Source organism: Rhagoletis zephyria, unplaced genomic scaffold (genome assembly GCF_001687245.7).
Source record: "Rhagoletis zephyria isolate East Lansing unplaced genomic scaffold, Rhagoletis_zephyria_1.1 Rzeph_scaffold_00127, whole genome shotgun sequence".
Lineage (NCBI taxonomy): Eukaryota > Metazoa > Arthropoda > Insecta > Diptera > Tephritidae > Rhagoletis > Rhagoletis zephyria.
In genome coordinates this window covers 298,971-316,978 of record NW_016157211.1, presented here as the reverse complement: position 1 = coordinate 316,978, position 18,008 = coordinate 298,971, and the positions used below count along the sequence as shown (strand labels likewise).

The following is an 18,008-nucleotide window of genomic DNA, read 5'->3' as shown; positions in this document are numbered from 1 at the left end:
ATGCATTATTTCGGTTTTCAACCGAAACTGTGCATATATGCATTATTTCGGTTTTTTTCGTATGCATTATTTCGGTTTTTTTCATATGCATTATTTCGTATGCACAGTTTCCATATGCACAATTTCAGGGTGCCATTAAACTTGATTTTTATAAGTAAAAATTAAAAAATAAAAATCAGTGCCGCTGAAGGTACTCGCGAGTAATAAGAAATATATTGGTTTACTCCTTATGCACGTAGCATTTCTCTTTCCGCGTGATTTTTTGAGTTGAAATTTCAAAGGATAATCGTTATTTGCGGTCCCTGTTTATAGGAACATACATATGTACCTTTATATACAATTCTTATACGATTCCTGCATTGTTAAAATGATAAGTATTTGTAAAAACAAGGATTATTGCGTTTAAAAAGTCAAATATAAAAATGCGAATATCTCGAAAAAAGGATCACCTACGATTTTGATCTCGATCGATTTTGAACCTACAAATGATGTAGAAAAAGGCTGTGAAAGCCGAGTTTAGGCACACTTTTATAAAACTTAAGACTGGTTCAAGACCACCGTAATTTAATGATAATTTTAATCATTTCACCTAAAATAGGAGAAAAATTTTAGTAATGGCATACATTTGACTTTAAGTTTGAATAACCGTTAAACTAGTAGGTTTATCAAAAAATTATAAGAGACGGTTTTGGTATAGCGTCTAATTTACTACAAAAATATATGTCGAGTTTTAAGTTCGATAACTTATAGCCGAGAAAACCAATTCCAATTGTTAAAGCGGGGGCTGTTAAAAAAAGGAAGTCGATTTTTTTTTGAATCAGTCTAATATGTACTTGTTTATTACAGCGCACCGCCAAGAAAAGTTACTATTTCTCCAAACGAATCAAGAGAGTTGACATATGGGTATCTATTAAAATACTTTGGCTTAACTCAGGGGAATTCATTTGCCTTTGAACTCAAACATTGCTAGAAAAATAAACTAAGCGAAAGTCAACCGTTGGTACGATTATAGATAATCTTGGTTTTTGACAAAGGCACTGACCTTATTAAAGCGAGGCGGGCTGTATTAGCGTTTGCAGTCCCTTACATTTTATTACTTATAATTAGGTATGTTGCGAATGTGGAATTTTAGACATCCGCGGATGCGAATGCGGATGCGGATGTCTAACAGCTAACATCCGCGGATGCGGATGCGAATGCGGATGTCAAGTATCTTTAAAAAACAATTAAATCAAGTAAGTAAATTAAGTTATTTAGGTAAATAAAAAAATGAAAAAAATAGTAATATTTAATGTTTATTTTATTTAGTACTTTAATTTAAAAATTGGAATATTATTTATTTAATAAAAAGTAATGAGAATTGCATCGAAACTAAAAATGTCAGATGTATCCTCCTAACTTTCATCTTAACTTGAAGTATCTGGGATAATGGCGAGATCGTTGTTTAAACACCGCTTACAAGATAAACCAGATGTGTCATGTTTTTCCAAAAATTTTTAAAAAGAATACTTCTTTCTCATTCCTTTGGCTGTTTCAGAATTTGGGGAACCTGTAGCCAGTTACTGTAACTCTTATTTCTCTACTGGTAGAGAATATACATCATTCTCTAATAGTCATTAGCAGTAGAGAACAAGGCGGCGAACTCATATCTCAATTCGCTTTGGTAGAGAATTGTTACAGAAACGAGCTACTGTACCGTTATCAGCGTTTTTTGATTGCAGTTTTTGAAATTCATTTTTAATACTTTCTTCTGCGACTGGTTTGAAAAATGTGTGCTTATAGCGAGCTAAATAGGTGGATATGGAAAATAAATTATTATTTTCTAGGAATGAAAATTTTGAACAAAATTCTGTTTTCAATGTCGTGGCTGCCAGCCGAATCGGATCAGAATATTGTTATTTTTGTATAAGCATTTGAATTAGTAGAATCACGTATGATGAGGGTCTCAAATAGTTACGTAATTCTTACCTAATTAAAGGTCAGACCTATACCTTTTTAATTATTTGAGCATCGATTCTGTTTATAGCCAGACGTTGACCATTTCTGCTGGAAATCCCTATTAAAGGAGCTTACACTTTGATTTTAAATACATAGCAAAGAAGGAAGACGTAGGGGGAGAGTTTTACCACAGAAGTTTTTAGCCAAGGATCCAGTGTATATCCTTATGAAAAAGATATTGCCCAACATGTAAACAAAATTACTGTTTTTGAAATTTTTGCTACAAATAAATTCCCCAAAGAGCCCCATTTAAAATGGTTGAAACGAATATATGTGACATCAAAAGCAAATCACGAAAATTTCGTTTAAAATTACAGTGCACACTTTCTTTTTATACACTTTGTTTTTTTTCATGTAGTAGCTGTTTTAAGATTGGTCCAAAAAAATCATAATGAAGAAAGAAACCAATTCAGGTATTTAAAGCACAGAAAAAAAATAGTATTATTAAAAGGACAATGTTCTCTTTGACGTACGTCAGAGGTCAAGTAGAACATGTATGACTGCCCATTGATATCTCGGTTATATAGCTTAAGAAATAATATGTTTGAGACACTTTTATCCAAGTTGATAAATACGAAATTTTACCAGTTTTGTTACACAAATATTCCCATATGCGGCGCCCGGGTAACACGACCACAGGCAAAAAATATTGGCTACAATTTGTCATTTTGTTTGCCAGATATCCGTTTTATCGATGCATTTGCACAACATTCGCATTCGCAAAAGCTCCGCATGGATTATTGCGAATGCGAAAGCGAATGCGAATGTCCAAATTAATGCGGAAGCCCCGCAGTTGCGAATGCGAATGCGAATATTCGCAACAACCCAGCTTATAATGTGTAACATTTTAAGACCATCAATAAAAAATATTAAGGTTTAAATTCGAACTTTTAAGTCTTTCAATATTTCAGTTTTTAATAATAATAGGTGCATTCTTTTGCAACCGAGTTACAAAAGAACACTCGCTTAAATGACAAAATACATTGAAAGCAACAACACAAACTCGGCTGTTTATCCGAGTTCAGCGAGGTCGATTAAAAAATACGCGACCTGAAGGGTAGTGTTGTTAAGTGTAAAAACTGCTCTATTGTGAATTGTTAGTGGAAAAATGGAGAGTGAAATTTTAGTTTCCTTATATACATGATTGATATTTAAAATAAGTATATATATTACGCAAATACCTCGGATAATTACTCATTTCCATTAGTTTTTATATCTAAATCGCGTAAAACTTATCACATGTTTCTTGCCATATACCAACAGGGTTGGTTAAGTAGCTAAAAGCACCTCAATCCGAGTTGGGCGTTCTTTTGGCGCTCGTTTATAAAAAATGCACCTAATAATAGATTGGCGCCAGGGCCCAGATGTTTGGAGTCTAAAATCCGTACACAGACAAAAAGTGGTGGGTGAAAAATCCGTGCGCTCCAATTAGTTTGGTGAGCAAAAAAAATCTTTTGTACTTAGGTGAACACAGGAATCGTACTTTTAATAACAATAAATAAAGCAACACATATTTCTACGTTGAATCCGTACAACCATTTTCACCCCTGCAAATCCGTACCGTACGGAAAAATCCGGACATCTGGCAGGGCTGATTGGCGCTTACCCATATGCTAGTGTTTGACCTAGCTCCTTCTCCGATTTGTGGCGTGTGCCTTGATGTTGTCGCACAAAGGGGAGGTTATATAGAGTAATAGTTTTACGCCGATTCCGAGCGGCGATTGTATTTGTATGAGAAGCTGTTTTTCGTGGCCGAATATACTCGGGGGTGTGCCACTGCCTGCCGAGGGGCGATTGCTATTAGAAAAACTCTTTTATCTATACCTATCTATCCTCTATACTAATTATATAAAGAGAAGTCCCTTTTTTTTGTAACAGGTAATCTCGCGGCTGGTCCGATTTTCATGAAATTTTGTATATAAATAGCTTTCAGTGTTTTAGGCTAAAAGAAATTTACTTTTTTTCGGGTAAGTGGACCAGGGACCGATCTATTCGAAAAAATCTTATTTTGGTCCGATTTGCTTAAAATTTGATATGTGTAAGTAGCTTTTTCTATTCGAAAAAATCGTATTTACGGTCCGATTTGCTTAAAATTCGGCACGCGGGTAGCTTTTTAGCATATATTAGCATATATGATCCACTTTGCTCGAGAAGTGGACCAGGGACCGATCTATTCGAAAAAATCGTATTTACGGTCCGATTTGCTTAAAATTCGGCACGCGGGTAGCTTTTTAGCATATATTAGCATATATGATCCACTTTGCTCGAGAAGTGGACCAGGGACCGATCTATTCGAAAAAATCATATTTACGGTTCGATTTGCTTAAAATTCGGTACGTAGGTAGCTTTTTAGCATATATGATCCATTTTTTCCGAGAAGTGGACCAGGGACCGATCTATTCGAAACAATCTTATTATGGTCCGATTTGCTTAAAATTTGGTACGTAAGTAGCTTTTTAGCATATATTAGCTTATATGATCCACGTTTTCCGAGAAGTGGAATAGGGACCGATCTATTCGAAGAAATCGTATTTATGGTGCGATTTGCTTAAAATTCGGTGCGTAGGTAGCTTTTTGCCTGGATATGCTTATAGATTCCTGTTTTCCAGTTTTCATGCAATTTCGCATATAAAAAGCTGTGAGCAACCACCATATCAAGGGGCGAATTCCTCACTAGGCAAGATTTTTTTTCGCCAATCAGAAACAACGGATACTGTCAAAATATAATTATAATATATAATATATCTCAACTAATATATATTTTGAAAGCCGTTTTTTAGTTTTCGCAAGGCTCGAGAGCGGCTGAACCGATTTTTTTGAAACTGCCACCTGCCGCACGTGTCCCAAGGATGGTTTTAGGCTAAAAAAAAATCTATATGTAAAGGGAGCGTGGCACCTCCCATACAAACCGAATTTCTCATGCTAAATATCTCTGAAAGTGTGCATGGTAGAGTTCAGGAAATTGGTATGGAGATATACGAAATCAATCGCATACCCTTGGAGAAAAATGTAAGCTATTGTAAAAAGGGGTGTGGCATCTCCAATACAAACCAAATTTTTCATACTACTTATCTCTGGAAGTGTTCATGGTAGAGTTATGGAACTTGGTATGGAGATATACGAAATCAATCGCATACCCTTGGAGAAAAAATTTAGCTATTGTAAAAAGGGGTGTGGCATCTCCCTTACAAACTGAATTTTTCATACTGCATATCTCTGGAAGTGTTCATGGTATAGTTCTGGAACTTGGTACGGAGATATACGCAATCAACTCTTGAGGAAAAATTGGAACTATTGGAAAAGTGGTCGTGGCATCTTCCATACAAACCGAATTTTTCATACTGCATATCTCTGGAAGTGTTCATGGTAGAGTTATGGAACTTGGTATGGAGATATACGAAATCAATCGCATACTCATGAAGAAAAAGGGCAGCTGTTGGAAAGGTGGCACCCCCCATATAAATCCAATTGAAAGTATTCATGGTACAGTACTGGAACTTCGTATGGAGATATGTATGTAGTTGAAATCAAGCCCATACTCATGCAGAAAATTTGGGCTATTTGAAAAGGGAGTGTGAGGCCTACAAACGTACCGACCTTCAGCTATCTTTGAATGCATTTATAATTCTTTTGTAGGTGTGTTTGTGAGTGAAATCCTCCTAAATGGTTGTATGGATTTTAACGAAACTTTTTATGTGTGTTTGAGTGGGTCTCTGGATCATGGTTGCCACAATTGGTAACTTTTTACCAAAATTGGTAACTTTTAAACGGTTTGGTAACTGGGTAACTTTTGTTTCATTTTGGTAACTTTTGCAACTAAATATCTATTTGCATTACTAGAATGAAATTAATTATATTTTGCATGTACGTAATTATAAAAATCCTTCGAGTTTCAATGGCAGCACTACTGACACTTCTACAAAATTAATAATAATAATAATAATAATAATAATAGATTGGCGCTTACACATATGTTAGTGTTTGGCCGAGCTTCTCCTCCGACTTGTGGCGTGCGCCTTGATGTTGTCACACAAAGCGGAGGGACCTACAGTTTTACGCCGACTCCGAACGGCGATTGTATTTTTATGAGAAGCTGTTTTTCATGGCAGAAATACACTCGGAGGTTTGCCATTGCCTGCCGAGGGACGACCGCTGTTAAGAAAAAACCTTTTTCTATATTTTTTGGGATGTTGCTTTGACCAGGGCTTGAACCCAGGTGCTGATGTGTGAAAGCGCGCACTGCTTACCACTACACCACAGCGGCCGACAAAATTACTTTGGTAAAATTAGAGTCATCTCATATTCGAATACATGCTGGAAATATTTGAATTACAGCGGCAGCACCAAGGGCTGCACTTCTAAAACAACTTTCGAATTTTTGCGATACATTTTGAATTCTACCATCTCACATTTTTTGAAATCGTTTTAATTATTCCGGCACAAAAAAAACTGTCGCGTGCTTTTTACTAGACCCACCTACCGACATGTATTTCGACCCACTGAATCCGAATCTGAGGTTCGTTTGACACGTACACTAAATTATGAAAAACCGAAAAAATAGCAAAAAAAATTTCGCAATTTACTCGAAATTTTGTTCGAGTCAAATGGACGGTTAAAAGCACCTGAAATTTTTTTTTGTGTACCGTTGCCATTATTCCGTGAGTCGCAGGTCCAAATAACGGCACATTCCGAACGAAAAATTACATTGAAAATGGCACAACGCCGAAACCGGTTTGTCTCCAAACCAAATTTGACAACGGATGATGGAAAATCGTTCCACATTATACCATACTCCTACCCTGTTGGAAACACCAACAACGAAAATGAGAATAACGGCATATGCAGTAACTGATAGCAAAATATTTTCTAATAAAAAAAAATATATTATAATTGTGTATGGCATTTTCAATCTTGATAATATATCAAGAAAATAGATTTAAACTTTTGTGCTAGAACTGTGAGTTCTTGATAAATAATCAAAAATTGACAAATTATAAAAATATTGAATTTATTAAGTCACAGAAACTGGCTGTAAGTATACATACATTTCTTAAGAAATATAGTAGTTTTATTCAGTATATTTTTTTCTCAGTGAAGAAGTGCAGATTTTGGTAGTGCAGATTTGGTAACTTTTGGTAACTTTTCTTAAGAGATATTGGTAGAAAAAAATGTTGGCGAATGGCAACCATGCTCTGTATGGTTTAGTTTCACAATTTAATCCGACAGTTGGCGCTGTAGTTGAGTTATTACTAAAAATCTTATTTATGATCCGATTTGGCTAATGTTTTAAATATGTATGCAATACTATTGCAAAAACGTGCTGCCAAGTGGTGCTGAAGTCGAGTTATTACTAAAAATAGCTAAGTGAAAAAAGGGGCCGTGAAGGTCAGATTAAATCGACCTGTTGTACCATTGAGTATATCGAACGCTCCTGCGTTGCGATTGGCCCAATGGATGTGCTTTTCCAATAATATTATGCGTTCAAACTTTTAAGGTATTTTGTCTGAAATAAGTATACGTATATTGGATTTCTGTAGAACAATGATCCGCACCCATTTTGAAACTGCCACCAGTGTTGCCAAACATGGACTTTTCCTACCAAAACTGGTAGGTTTTTTTCCATTTGGTAGGTTGGTAGACTTAGTTGGATTTTGGTAGGTTTCAGGACTACGAGTAATAGTTATTTGAGAAAAATAGAAAATATGTATCACCAAACATTTTAGCAATGTTTTTTTACATGAATATTTCACCGGTGCGTTCGTATAACGGCGGCTGCAAACATGATTCCTCAGTACAAACGTATACCCTTATTATTGCAAATATACAATACGAACATCCATATATACTTTATGGCGTACTTGGACCAATATTCCAGGTAAGTCTGCCAATGGACTTGTACCCAACCATATTCTGGGCGGAGGTCTTCGCAATCGAAGTCTGTGTTCGCGAATTTTATCGTAGAAAGCAAATGAGGCCAGAATAAATATTATGTCAGATATTCAGGCAGCGTTAGAAGCCTTAGTCTTTTAAAACGGCATCAAGGCTTGTGAACTCTTGAACCACCTGGGAGCCCACAATAGCGTACCGCTGTGGAGGGTTCAGGGACATGAAGGGTTTGAAGGCAACGAAAGGGCTGATTGTCTTGCAAAGAGTCGAGCCCAAATGAGTTTGCATGGTTCCGAGCCTTTCTGCGGTACATCTAAAGGATACACTGCGGACCTACTTAGGAGCTAGCTGGGAATTGCTGCACGCTGGCGGAGGTCGAAGCGAATAAGACAATCAAAGGGATTCATAGCTTTTCAGGAGCAACTCCGAAAGATACCTTGAAATTAAAACTCTTACTGGCTACCTGGCAGCACACTGCAAGTTAACGTACCGATTGAATTAAAGGGTCTTTCTGTAGAGACTGACTCTAGGTTTTGTGGGCCGGTGATGGAAACCCCAGAGTATATTCTATGTGCCTATCCACGAAGCATGAATAGTAGATTGATGCACCTTGGAGAAGGATTGTCTTCTCCATCTAAAATTTGGAACATGGCATCATCCAAAGTGCTGAGCTTTTTAAATAGCCTAAGTTTGGATCGATTACAATTAGGATTTAGCACACTATATATCTTATTAGGTCGCAACGCGGGTATCTCCGACGCAATAATAATAATATAGTATCTTGACACGAATAAAGACGCTCGGGTGTTTTGACTGCGAAAAAGGATGCGTGAAAAAAAAATTGCGAAAAAAGACGCGTAAACATGGATTCAACATCATTCCGGAAAAACTCTTTGGGGAATTCCTATACTCGCAAACATAGTTGACCGCGAAAATAAGTATTCTTCATCTTTCTTCGCCGTAAAGAGGTTAACGCGTCTTTCTTTGCCCTCGCCTATGTTAAGAGTCCTTCTTCGCCGAAATTTTTTTACGCGTCTTTTTTCGTCAACTTTTGAGCTCGCGTCTTTATTCGTATATAATGACGATATGTATGTATGCACAATAAAATGAATCGTTATACGCAGTTAATTTATTTTTATTGTACTAGCTGAGTATTAGTTTTACAACATTAAGTACTGTAACATGTTAGCTATGTTTTTAATAAATTTGACATTGAAGAAAAAAAATTTTAAAATTCAAAAAAATTTTTGGTAGGTTTTGGTTGGTTATGGTAGGAAGCATGATAAAAACATTACAAGGTAAATTCATTCTCTCATTTCGTCGGCCATGATTTTTTTCTGACGTTTGCCAACATTTTAAAATCATATAAAATTGAAAATAAAAAAATGAAATTGTTCACAATTGTTGTTGTTTGAGATTGAAAATGAGAATGTGTGTGTGAGTTTGAGTTTTGATTTTAAAATTATATTGTTGGCAAACGTCAGACTGCCTCTCAATGGTTTTAACTTGTTATGTTTTTATCATGGTAGGAAGTTTTGGTAGGAAAAAAATGTGTCTGAGGCAACGCTGATTGCCACCAACTAACTGTAAAGCTTCTAGGACAATGGTCGGCACGCCATAGTACAATTGTACAAGCTCTCATCACACGCCTTTGTTACGCTCTTTCGTTTAGTCGTCGCTAAGCAAGCAACGAAGCAACATTGTAGTTGGCTGTACTCTGTTCATGCATACTGAAAATATATTTCGTACAATAATGATGTGCGAAAAGTATTTCATGTTGGCAAACGCTTTTGGCAAAATGCAATGTTTGTTATGCTACAAATGCTTTTCAGCAAAACAAGTGCACGTTTTTAAAAGGCACTATGATTCTTTTCACAATAATATAAATAGTTTTAGCGAATTAGAAAGAGGCAATATTTTTAACAATAAAAAGGCTTTATTTTTGCAAAAGCTAAGATGTTGGTTGACTCAAATGGAGGACTTTGAGAAGGCAAAAAATAAGAAAATGAAATTAAAAATGGAGTTATCAAGCTTAATACGTTTAGATATTATATGGCAGGGTAGACCATTTTCTGATGGTAAATTCATCAAAAACATTGCAATAAAAGTTTTAAATAAACTCAATTTTGATTCTGATCTAGTTATGTCTTTGCCTTTATCTCCGAGAACTATAGTGCGTCGTACAGATCAGTTAGCCATATGTATTAAATCAGTAATCGAAAAAAATTTAGAGGATTGCAAATTTTTTTCAATATGTCTAGATGAAAGCACTGTCATTAACGATATTTGTCAACTAGCAGTTTGTATTCAATGCGTGCACACCGATTACAAAATTTACGAAACTCTATATTCTATTGAGAGTTTTTATGAAAACGTAACAGGAAAATGTTTGTTTGACATTGTCAATGAAAAGAATTTCTCACTTGTTAATATGAAACAATTTGCTGGAGTATGTACGGACGGTGCAAACGTAATGATTGGAAAGCACGAAGGGTTCATAGGTCAATTGAGTAAACATGGAATTACAGTTCAGTCTTTTCACTGCATTATTCATCAGGCCGCTCTTTTAACAGACCACCCTGTCATGAAGACTGCAGACCAAATTATAAACAAAATGCGAGGCGGGCATCAATCACTTTCCCATAGAAAATTTGTGAATTTTTTAAAAAACAAAAATGCTAGTCACCTTGATCTTAAAATCTTCACCGAAGTTAGATGTCTAAGCCGCGGCGATTGTCTCAACCGGTTGCTTGGCCTAAGGGAAGAAGTATTACAGTTTTTAGAAATTGAAAACAAAGAACAACGCTGGATAACGTTGTTAAAAGATAACGCTTTTATTTTAGACTTAGCGTTTTTAACTGATACAACAACTCTTTTAAATGATTTGAACCTTGAACTTCAGGGAAAAGAGAAAAGTTTGCCAGATATGTATAAAATCCTTAATATTTTAAGAACGAAAATATTTTTACTTCTTTGTGAAATTCAATCGGAAGATTATTCAAATTTTTCTAAAACCGCGTTAATTTATTCAACGACGATGTTGGCAAATCTATTCGATTTAATAGTTAAATTATCGTTTGCGTTTGATACTACCCTAAACACTGTAAAATCTGGCCCTTCTGGCAACACTGCTCCTGCTGGAAAAATCGAAATGTGTCATATCTATATGTTTGTAATTGCTAATTTTGTGTTCATTGATTTGTGTATTCTTGCCACTTAAAATTCAACCAGCAAGGAGATAAGGGACCAAAACGAATGTAAGAATATGTTTGTATTTCATTGAACTATAAGACTTATACTGCATTTTTAGAAAATAAAAACTGTGCAAACTGCGCTGTGCTGTGTCACCAAAGTTTACTCGTGTAAAAACTGAAAGTACGCCCGTTTTTATTTCTTGGCTCCCTCTATGCTGGAACATATTTTTATTTTATTCGCAACGAAATTGAATTGGCCATAGAGCATCAAGAAAATCCGGTCAACAGAAGTCCGGCCAACGAGAAGCTCGAGAAAGCTGGTTTAAAGTGGACCGGCATCAAAAGTACCAGAACGCTGATCGACTTACCGAAAGATTGTAGCAGAGTTGCGGATGTGAGGTCCTGGAAAGTGATTGGGGTAAGTTCGGTGGTGTGTTGTGTCATTTATTGGTTAGCTTAGGGTCCAAAAAGGGTATTGCGTGAGCCGTGCCGTAGAAAATTCTAGTTCTTCGCATAACGGCATAATAGCGTGTTAGAAAATTCTAGTTCTTCGCATAACGGCATAAACGCGTGTCAGAAATCTGTGTTGACGGCCATCTTAAAAAATGGTATTGACTCGTGCAGCATCCAATATGCAAGACGAAGACAACAATAGCAACAACGAGTTTAATACTACCGCCCGCGAACAGGGTGCAACCACGCACCCACAACCAGTGTTGCCACTTGAGTTTAGTTTTAGGTACCAAAATGCCTACCAAATCAATTTCCAAACTACCAAATTTTTGTTCATCATTAAAACGAAATTTCTTGAATTTACGGGGTCTTTAGCTACATTTCCCTGTAGGGAAAACACGAACTAGTGAACCAAATTTCTAGTTCACTACTAGTTCTTTTTCCCCAAAAACGAAACAGTCCGATAGTAACTAGTCCCGCACCAGTCCAAAAGCAATGAAATGTGGTACTTTCAGTAACCTATTTTATTTCAAATTTTAAAAGCAGGGAAGGTAATCATTATGAGTAAAATAATTTAAATCAGCATTTAATCATTATTTTATGAATTATTATTGAGTTTTATTTTTTCGCTCAAACGGAAATAATTATTATTTGATTTTTATTTTTGGCATTACAAATTATGATTATTTTATGATTTTTTTTCGCGCAGAGATTATCTTTAATTTTGAGTTTTATTTTTCCACTTAAAAATAATGATAATTTATAAAATTTAAAAGGCCATACAGACGCAACCTACTGAAATTTTGACCTGAAAAGTTTGGGTCTTATTACTCTTATAGGGGTGCGGCTACCTCTCAAAAGGATACGTCGGTAATCACGCTGGTATAGTTTTTGAGTTGCTTAATAATCATTATACTTAGTGATTCCATAAACAAAGGCCAAGATCCTGAAGGACAATTGAGAAAGGTAATGCAGTTGCAGAAAAAGAGCCATTTAAAAAAAAAGTGTCAAAATAATTACCACTTTCTCACTAAATTTATTTAAAAATGCAAGCCACCAGAGCTACCTTTTTTTTAAGAAAAGACAAATTAATTTTTTTTTTATGCAATCCAGCACAGCTACCTTAATACAGTCAGTCAATAAAGTTTAGGTACAACGAATTTTTTACAATACGGGCAACTATTTTTTAAATATTTTAGTTTTCGGTAATTTTTTATAAAAATATGGTCAATTCTACAACAAAATCCCCAAAAATCAGAGTTCCAAACCTTGTGCAAAATTTAAGAAAATTCTGCAAAATTTCATTAAAATAATTCACTTTCTATTTACGCTCTCTAGAAAAAGTTTTTTAGCCCATTCAATTTTAGTATAATGAAGTGCAAGTGTGAGGAAGCTAGGACTTACCAAACAACAAAAAAAAAATTGCTAAATATCAATGGTAAGTCCTAGCTACCTCAAACTTGCACTTTGTTATACTAAAATTGAATGGGCTAATAACTGAGTACTTAACTTTTTTCTAAAGAGTGTAAATTGCAATACTTGGATGGAAATTCGCAGAGTTTTCTTTAATTTTGCATAAGGTTTGGAACTCTGATTTTTGGGGTTTTTGGTGTAGAATTAACCATATTTTTATAAAAAATTAGGGAAAAATAAAATATTTAAAAAATAGTTGCCGGTATTGTAAAAACTTCACTGTACCTAAACTTTATTGACTGACTGTATATCTTATTTAAGTTAAGTACGACAAAAACTTTCGAAGTACTTCATATACATATAAGCTTAAAAAGAACTGAATTTACTTAAAAATCAATATGCTTAAATTTAGACAAGTAAGACAAAGTGAACTAATATTTTTACTTTTAAGCAGAACGCACTTTTGTTTTTTACTTACTACTTAAGTTTAATACTACTACTACTACTAATGTGGTTTATAAATTTTTAATAAATGCGTTTAAACATTTGTGATGGTATTGTCCTTCCTTCAACCGATCGTATTTAATATAAAAGGGAAATGTTTCGACAAGCCTGATTAGAAATGTAGATCTAAGGTGACGAATTTATAACAGGTTGGGAACTATAAAAAATGGATAAAGATCGAACTAGATCTCATCTGTCGAATTATGAACTGGTTTGGAACTATAGAAAAAGGGATGGAAAACGAACTAGACCCTATCTGTCGAATTTAGAACTGGTTCGGAACTATCGCCAAAGGGATGTAACGGGGGACAATTGACAATTCCTAGGACATCGCAATGTTAAATTCGCCAGTCGCTAGCATATAAAAGAGAATTAACGCGTACTAGTCATGGTTCCAAATGCACTAGAACCGAACCAGTTCCGCACTAGTTCGTTTCCCTACAGGGTTACAGTATAATATTGTTTACGGTGTTGGTTAACCATTCATACCAATATTTAATGCTAAACAAAACAAATTCCGGCTTTTAAATAAAAGAATAAACGTATTGTGTAAAAAACTTTTGTAATAAATGTATGTAAAAATACCTTTGAGATTAATTGAGTAGTCCACTTGCAAAGTGCGCTATGTAAAATTTTTTCGATTTTTAGTTTTTGGTGGATTGCGTACCTGTATTTAAAGTACTTTCATGTCCACTAACAACACAGTGCAAAATATTTTTATATTATGAAAAAATAGCATAAAATCTTAACTCTTCTTCCAAAAGTCGCTATCATACTTATTTATAAACTTTCAAAGGTATCCATCTTCTGATGAACCTAGAAAACTGCTTTAGGTCGTGTAGACTGTTAATGTTATCTTATGTCATGGTATGTTATGTTATAATTTTATAAGGCACTTATTTATCCAAATTTTTAGGTGATAATAAAAAAGATTCAATTTAAATGTTACTTGTTGTCGTAGTCGTTTTTTCAAATTGATGGCTTTCTATTATAAAATCACATAACGCTGTTTGCAAGTGGACTACTCAATTCAATTCATATCAAAAAAGTTTTATGTTTGAAAAAACAAAATCTGAGATTTTATGCATTTCAATAAAAAATTTCCAAATTTTGTTTCAATTTGCATACACTCCAACTTGCAAATTGCCTATCACCAATTTTTCTTTCAAGACGATATGCAAATTTTTGTTCAATTTCAACAGCTGATCGATCATAGCTTTGGGAAGTCAGTTTTTGTTCGCAGAAAATTGTGTGCTTAGTAAAATTTGGAAGAAACAAAGAAAACTTATACGTGTGAGCAAGTGAAAGCAATGTTTTCAACGTGTAAACGCAAAGTAAGTGAACAAATTTTAATACTCATTTTGATTGACTTTTCAAAACATTTTTGCCTACCAAAAGCTTCATCAAACCAACCAAACTATCAAAGGAAAATGAAGCTACCAATTTTGGTCCAATTGGACCAAAACGGCAACGGTGCCCACAACACCCATTGGCGCTTGAAACGCAGATAAACGCGATGGCAAAACAGTTGCAAGAACTTCAAAATGCCATAGCGAAACTTAGCAATTCGAACGATAACAATGCTACTGCAACTAATGCTCAGACCACTGCCAGCGTCCCTCCGTCGGTAATTAGTGAGGCTGAAGAAAGTAACCTTTCGATCGCCGGAACATTAGCCGACTTAAACCGAACATTGGCCACCACCAGGGTAAATGCGAACAAAAAACTTTATGATCTCCCAGAATTCGATGGGAAACCCGAAGATTGGCCAATGTTCCGCGAATCCTTTGTTATGACCACAGAGGAATACAGATATAGTGATCGGCAAAATATGCTACGACTTCAGAAAGCTATCAGGGGCAAAGCACGCGAGGTCGCTGAGTGTTTGCTCATTCACAGCAGCAACGTGATGCGCGTCATTGAAGCACTACATGAACGTTTTGGTAGGCCCGAATTGTTAGTTTAAAGCCAGACCGCTACAAAAGTCCAGAATTTAGCTACGTTTTTAGAATCCGCAGGGTGTGAGTACCATTTGAGTAACCCGACTCTTATGGAAGAGCTGCTCCTTAAGCTCCCAATGCAAAGACGCTTGGATTGGGCACGTTATGCAGTGCATATAGTACCAAGAGCCACAATAAGTCACTTTAGTAACTGGTTGCAAGAAATAGCACGCCTGGTAAACGCGGCCGGCATTACTTCGAATCCGCAGGCGCGCACAGCTGAAGGAAGAGGCGAAGCCCGAGCAAGATTTTTTCATATGGATGAGGTGGAGAGCGGTAACCATACGTTATTCAGACTATGTTCAGAGGCACATCACATATCGAAGTGTAAGCGTTTTCTCGATATGAACAACGAATCAAGTTGGCGAGTCGAATGTGAAAGAAAGCTATGCTTTAACTGCATGAAGGATGGCCACAGGAGCAACAGATGTGTATACAAGCACAAATGCTCCGCGCGTAACTGCTCAAGAAAGGTTCATGGGCTTCTACATGTTGACGAGGCCGCAAACACTGATATCTTGCGACTCCGAAACGAGACTCAACATTCACAACAATTGATTCTTACCAGCACTACGAGGCAATCGGGGAACTCGAAGGTGTTATTTAAGATCTTACCAGTAACACTATATGCCAATGGAAAGGAAAAGGCATGCTACGCCTTCCTGGATGAAGGATCATCAATATCGCTGATGAACAACAGTTTAGCTGACAGCCTCGGACTGAAGGGGAAGAAAGAAAAATTGATATTGCAATGGCTCGGAAATAACACGGTAACGAAGCTGGCTTTTGGGGTCCACGTACAAATTTCCAGCTCTCAACCTGGGAGTAGAAAATTCAGCACAAAAAACATCAAAGTAGTAGACGATTTACAACTTCCCAAGCAAACACTAGATATTTCTGAGCTGCAATCTAAATATAGGTATACATAGCGTCTGCCAATTTCAGACTATAGTTCGGCGACTCCTCAGCTATTAATCGGACTTGATAACGCACATCTAGGCGTAGCAAAGAGAACGGCCGCGGACGGACGGCGAGGCCCGGCAGTTTTCTTACGAAGCTTGGCTGGCTCGTGTACGGCTCAGAAAGCGAACGGAAAATCTCCGAATCTGAAAGTCAGCATTCATTTTTTGTACAAGCTCAAAGCGAAGAAAGGCTTGAAAACCTAGTCAGGAACCATATTATAGATGATGATTTATATGTTAATTCCACAGGGAAGCACGTAGATAGTGCTGCAGTAGCAGGGCGAAGGAACTACTTGAAAAAACAACAATACGTAATGGGAGCCGTTTTGAAACAGGTCTCTTGTGGAATAGCGACCACATACTCCTACCTCAAGAATGATAGAATACAAGATTGCGCCAATAAGAGGGGATTTTTGTGTGACGTCATCTTGGTGCAATTGCGAGATAGAAATGCCAAAACGCATATAAAAATATGTAAACAACGCAGAAAAATGTGTTAATTTTAATATTACATGGCCCAATTTTGGAGGAATCAATAAATATACAAAGCTTAATTAATTAGGAACACGTAGAAATAATTTTGGACATGTAGCCTTTTAGGTAAGTACGATTTTTAGCACATGAAAAAATGTTTGCAATTTCATGTAGACNTTTGTTTAGCTAATATAACTTATGAACGATTAGGAAGTCGAAGTTTATTAATTAATAAGGGATTATTAAATTTTATACCTTCAATAACTTTATGATGATTTTTATTAAGTTCATGTAATATAGCTGCACCACCTTCATTACATTTATTAGGTGAAATTTCTTTATTAAATAGAATTGTTAGTTGATCATGATTAACTATAATTTCTTTATCTTTATTATCTTTTTTTAGAGCTGCATATACTTTATATTTATATGCATATAGACAACATGGAAAGGAATTTTCTGGGGTTTTTTCATTTTCATTTTAATACTCTCGTGAATATTTCATTTTAATACTTCATTGATTTCCTTTAAATTTATTAATTTTAAAAAGTGAAATTTGTATAATTTGACTTTAAAATTTAAATAGTTTATTTAAAATATTGATTTGTGGTGTCAATGATATGATTTATGTCATTTTAAATTGTGAAAAAATATTTATCAATTTGTAGAATTAGATTTTTAATTTTATTTAGAATTATAATTAATTTATTTATTTTTAGTTTGAAATTTTTATTAAGAGATTATTGTATTTTTTTGGAATGAGAACTTATTTCATTAAATTCTTCTAGAATTGTAATAACTATTTTATTTGATTGAATAAGTTTATTATTTATATCTTTTGTTTTATTAATTGCTTCTTTAGTAATTTATTATAGAAAAGAATATATAAGTGGTGATACTAATATTAAACGTTTTATTATATTAGTTTTTATATTTGTATTATCTATAATGTTATTAATTATTAGACCAAATATAATTAGAATTTTATTAGGTTGAGATGGGTTAGGATTAATTTCTTATTGTTTAGTTATTTATTTTCAAAATGTTAAATCTTATAATGCTGGGATATTAACTGCTTTATCTAATCGTATTGGTGATGTTGCTTTTTTACTTGCAATTGCTTG

At 35.1% G+C, this 18,008-nt stretch overlaps 1 protein-coding gene across 16 annotated transcripts in view; it reads left to right on the top strand.

Annotated features, from left to right (window-relative positions):
* Positions 1-18,008, top strand: part of Syt7 (Synaptotagmin 7) — a 432,298-nt gene that overhangs the window by 135,688 nt on the left and 278,602 nt on the right. Inside the window, exons 1-2 of one of the 16 annotated variants that reach the window (XM_017636984.1) lie at positions 11,067-11,141; positions 11,195-11,496. The exons of the other annotated variants lie outside the window; for them this stretch is intronic. The gene's annotated coding sequence lies outside the window, so the exon portion shown is untranslated. Of the gene's footprint in view, positions 1-11,066; positions 11,142-11,194; positions 11,497-18,008 lie in introns of those variants that run through there. 16 annotated transcript variants of the gene reach the window in all.